Source organism: Zeus faber (genome assembly GCF_960531495.2).
Source record: "Zeus faber genome assembly, chromosome: 1".
Taxonomy (NCBI): domain Eukaryota; kingdom Metazoa; phylum Chordata; class Actinopteri; order Zeiformes; family Zeidae; genus Zeus; species Zeus faber.
The window spans coordinates 30,059,515-30,065,222 of NC_137193.1; positions in this window are offsets into that span (position 1 = coordinate 30,059,515).

The following is a 5,708-nucleotide window of genomic DNA, read 5'->3' on the forward strand; positions in this document are numbered from 1 at the left end:
GCGATTAGAACACAGGGAGCTAGTGTAAGAGTTAGATCTGGAAGACGTACACATACTCTTAAGATTTTCTCTATTACCTCTGGATCTGTGCTGGATCTATAAGGTTTTGAAATAAGAAGTGCTGGAAGTTGCCACATTTGCCAGTCATCCAAGAACATTAAACAGATGTATGTTTGTAGTGTTTTTCTCTTAACAACCGGGTACTGTCTACTCCAGTATCGTATTTCTATTAGACTCATAATAACCGTCAACACCCCCACCAGGGTCCCCAGCAGTTATGTTTCTTCTGAAAGGAATAATTGTTGCTCAGACTTTGGGTTAAGAGTTGACCCACTAAATTCAACCCAATCGTTGTCATGATGGAATGACGCCACACGTGTGTGGCTGTCTTCAGCCACCGTATAAAAGGCCAGTGTGAGACCAAGTGCTCCGCAAGGGTATTCCATCAGAACAATGTTTTCCCTCTTTGACATATGAACGTAACCTCTGCTGCGCTGTCCTGTCATTCATTCCTTTGTTTTTCCTCTTAACTTTAATTGGGCTGCGAGGTTGCAGTAAATAAACATGCAGCCCTACATTCCACCCCATCTGCTGCATTTAATCTCCGCAAATTTGGTGATATCCACAGTCCATTCTCAATTCACTACATTATGCTACATATACACCGATCAGCCACAACATTAAAAACACAACTAAAAACCACTTACATCAGCTCTGACCCGTCGAGGCATGGACTCCACAAGACCCCTGAAGGTGTCCTGTGATATCTGGCCAAAGACGTAAGCAGCAGATCCTTTAAGTCCTGTAAGTTCAGAGGTGGGGCCCCCATGGGTCAGGCTTGTTGTTCCAGAACATCCCATAGATTCTCGATCGGACTGGACCCCAACCCCGGCCATCCACCTGATGTAGAAGAAAACGTGATTCATCAGACCAGGCCACTTTCTTCCATTGCTCCATGGTCTAGTTCTGATGCTCAGGTGCCCATTGTAGGCGCTTTCAGCGGTGGACAAGGGTCAGCATTGACATTCTGACTGGTCTGCGGCTACACAGCCCCATACACAGCAGGCTGTGATGCACTGTGTGTTCTGACACCTTTCTATCATAGCAGCATTAACTTTTCCAGCAATTTGCTCTGCAGGAGCTCTTCTGTGGGATCAGAGTAGATGGGCTCAACTTCGCTCCCCACGCGCATCATTGAGCCCATGGGTGTCCATGAACCTGTCGCCGGTTCCACCTGTTATCCTTCCTTGGACCACTTTTGGTAGGTACTAACAACTGCATATAGGAACCCCTCACAAAACCTGTCACTTTGGAGATCCTCTGAACCCAGTCGTCTAACCATCACAATTTGGCTCAAAGTTGCTGAGATCCTTATGCTTGCCCATTGTTTCTGCTCCCAACACATCAACTTCAAGAACTGACTTTTAACTTTCTGCCTAATATATCCCACGCCTTAGCAGGTGCCATTGGAACGAGATGTGCAATGTTATTCACTTCTCCTGTCAGTGGTTTTAATGTGGCTGATCGGTGTATTCTATACAGCTGAAACTCACATTTTACAGATAAAATTTGAACTTTTGGTTGTGGTTGTCTGTTTTTAATTCTCCTGTGCCATCTAGAATATAGGTCAGAAGCCCGAATTGGTTTTAACTGCTGAGCAAAGAAGGAAATCAGATCAGGCCGAGATATCTTATTTAACTACTAGGTAAGTAAGAATATTAGGCTTTAAGGCATAATAGCTGGAGGCAATTACATAAAGATAGGTGAGTAATGCTAGGGGGCAAAATGAATCTCAAATTAGTACATTAATATATTAACATTTGTAAATGAAGCGACTTGGTATAAATAAAGGCGTTTATAGCTGGATTTATTTTTTTGTGGAGAAACAAAAATTAAGATTCACCGATTAAGCTCATTAACAGATAATAATTTAAAAGCCATGTAACATCTAGAAGCTTCTGAGTTATTTTATTCGATTCAAAATTAACATTGTATTGATCGTTTAAATTAAATTAGTGGTGATAGAAGAAAGTATAAATTGACTGATGAAAAGCCAATATAATTTATACATGATGTTAAAAGCATAAAGGACTGATAACATACCTTGAGTATTACATTGAGTTTATATCCTATATACTGAAAATGATGACTGTCTATTATTGTGTTATGCCTACTTCTTACTTAATTACAGTAGTCAGTATCCAACAGCAGTAGTGTGTTGATCATTGTATTTGCTCTAAATGCAGACACGGGTTCTGTGGAGGAAAAACTAAAGCCCTTTCCCACTTAAAGCATAACTGAAACACTGAAAGCCTTAAATTCACTGGCAATGTTCCATATTGCTGTATGTGGCAAAAGGAGCCGATGTTCCATAAAAGTCGTTCAGTAAATGTGCCCACTCTCGACCGAGAATCAATTCTAGGAAAATGCCGGTACAGCTGTGAATGGATGCGTGTGGGAATGGAAGCAATGACATTGCCGGGACAAGCACGTAAAGTAGGGGTGGAGCTGAATCCAAATACCGGCAAAGCACAAATAGTGGGGTTTACAAATGTATTTTCATACAAAATATTTCAACAATGATTTGTTTTTGGGGGGAAAAAAAACATTCTGAAAAATGCAGAGTCCGATCCGAACCGTGGCACTTTGCTGCAGAAACTGACCAGTCTCAATGGAGACAGGTCTTTATACTCTTGAATGTCATTTTTTTTCTTCTTAAAATTGCCCCTCAGACCCTAGATGTGTCTTTTAAAGTTAGGGGTTGGCGCTTCACCTGTCTGCACCGGCTGCACCGGAGCACGGCGCCATAGAGGGAGCGTGCGGACAAGGAGAGGCAGAACAGGTGGAGAACGTTCCTTCTACAGAGGCAGAGAGTGTAGGACAGGTTGAAAACAATCACACTCATTTAATAACTTTGGATCAGGGTTATTGCATTCGAGGACGGGGCCTTTGTCCCAGCTCTGTCAGCAGTAGGAACTGAGTCCATCCAAGAGCGGCGGGGAAACAGGAAGCGAAACGCTTGTCTCTGAGAGCCGACAGAATGTCCAAACGATCACATTCACACTGTACATAAAGTACTAACCCTAACCCATTACATACTGTATCCGTAATAGTCATCTAATGTGGGAACAGACGCTATATGGAACTTTTGCTTAAAGGAGGCCAATGTGTGAATGACAACCTACTGCCTTAGCTTTGGGTGTTTTTTATCCAGCAATGTTACGGATTCCATGTGTGAAAGGTGCTCAAGCCATGCATGGGGTTTGCTGTAAAGGAGAATGAAGACAGATGGAGAGCCTCAAGAGGTGGCTCCCATGTTTGTAGTGACAATGGTAGCGCAATAACTCGGGGGATGTTTTGGCAAGCTCAGCAAACAGAAATGAACTTATATATTTGCAGAAAGGGAAGCATACAAATGCATTTCTACCTATAATCTGCCTGTCCAGTTTGTCTGTATACCTTCTTAACTGTCATCCGTGGGGGGCTGTATAATTTACGTTAAAACAAATGTTTGCCTGACTGGATCCCTGAAGCTGCCACAGTAACCCTGCAACAGTGGACAATTCTGTGAACAGAACTATGAGAGGAAGCATCCGTGGACAACTAATTAACATTGATTGAGACGGGAAAATAATGTTTAATCTTGTTAAAACTCCAAAACATTCTACATGTCATTATGAAACTCATTATGTATAGGCCATGAGCATCAACGTTGAACATGGGTCATCATTGAATGGTTAAGTTTCTGTTTGGTTTTATATACAGTGACTGAGGGGGGTTGTATGGGACATTGTATGACGTCCTTTGTATTGTCTGCACTATATATCTTGGGAGCACTGCTAGTAAAGGGGCTGGTATCTATATCGAGTTCTTTGTCGGGGTTTGCTGGCTGTAATGATAAACTGCATTTTTTCAGACCGAGACTCCGACTGGCACCCCGATTTAAACGCCAGTGCCCGCTACAACACGCCGTCCTGTCTTCAAAGAAAATGCCTTTGTTAAAAAAAAAAAAAAAAAAAATCAAAATCAAATCCAAATCCTCTAATGGCGCCAACATCTTGTGAATTCAATAACTGTGACGATGAATCATATTTCCGGGGGACCACTCGAACCTCTTGAAGGACCCACATTGAGAACCACTGTCTTCGGCCACAACTCCATGGGGATTTGGAAGAACAGTGTCCTGCGCGGCGTCGCCACCCCTCCCGCATGTCTCTGTCCTGCGGAGGACACGCGTCCAGTACTAGCACCTTGTGGTTTACGTAAAGGTATTTACCCCTCCCCACTACCGGGGACGAGCTTTGCGCGCAAGCGCTTCACCCGCCTCCCCCTCTATGACGGCATAAGTGGTGAAAGGTTCGACTCTTTCGTGAGACTCAGTTCTCGACGAGTCACTCGGTCATCAAAGTCGTTTAATTTTCCAAATCGTCGTTAGTTTGATTCAGCCGATGTGACGTGAAAGGCGAGCGAGAGTGGACTTCCGGTGGACGCTGAACGAGACGCAGAAAAGTGTCGGTTGACGGTGTCGCGAACGGAATTCCAACAAGAGCCGTCCGATTCTGTCGCAATTGGTTTTTTTGGGGGGGGGGGGGGGGGTGGAACGCAAAGTGTGAGTCGCTCACATTCAGTGACCATCGTGACGTGCATTTTCATTCAGCGCTCGGCGGTGATTCTCCGTTCTCGGGTCGAAGATCGACGCGCTCGCCCGCTCGTTTTTGCCGGGGTGACTCGACTCTGCAGCCGTTGGAAACGAACGGATCGTTCGCGAGTCGCGCGTCGTTACTACACAGTTGGATAAAGAGGGGGGGGGGGTGTAGCCTCGTCACGCGCTCTAAGGGAGACGGGAGCAGCAGCGCGCGGAGCGCACACTGCATGCGTATGTTTATGTTTATATTTATATTTATATCCCGGAAAACAACAACAAGGAGCGAGGGAGCTCTCCGCACGGCGGTCTGAGAGAGAGGGAGAGGGAGAGGGAGAAGGGGCTTGCTGGACTGATACTGTTTTTTGTTTTTTTTGCTGCTTAAACTAAGGTTCGCGGACCTCCCGTTTCTCTTTTCCCCTCCGCGCGACGAGACCGTGTCGCCCAGTGACCAGACGCTCTCATGAATAATTCGGGGTGTTTCGGTCCGAGGCTGGCGCTGCTCTCTCCGGCCTGACGCCGCGGAGCAGGGCCCCGATGGTGGACTAGAGAAACCCCCACGACACCGGAGGACTCTAGAACTGGGGGAGATCCGCTCGACGTGCGCTCGGTACGCTCGGTGGGGCCCGTCTGCTGCGTGGTGGGCCGCGTCGTCATGTTCAGCCGGCGGTGGTGTGAACGCGGAGCTCTCGACACTCGTTCTCCGTCACCGCAGTTTCAGAGTTTGTAGTATTTAAAATGACAAGTATGCCTTTTCCCAACTCGCCGTACGCAGGTTGTTCGTTTGATCGGCTGTTTTTTTTCACCTCTTGAGTAACTTCATCTCAAAGTTGTCGCATTGATCCCTGGCTGCCTCGTTATTTTTGCGTGGGTGAAGTGTTATTGCACTGGTGAGCGGAATTGGCAAGTTCCTAAACCTTTATGCCGTCGACCCGACTTTATGATCGCCCTCTTTATCTACCTCAAACACCTGATTATTTTTTACACGGCGCCGTGAAACCCTCAAATGAACACCCCGACGCCGCGCACGCTGTGAATCGAGCCAGCTTCCCGGGTAGCGCTGCAG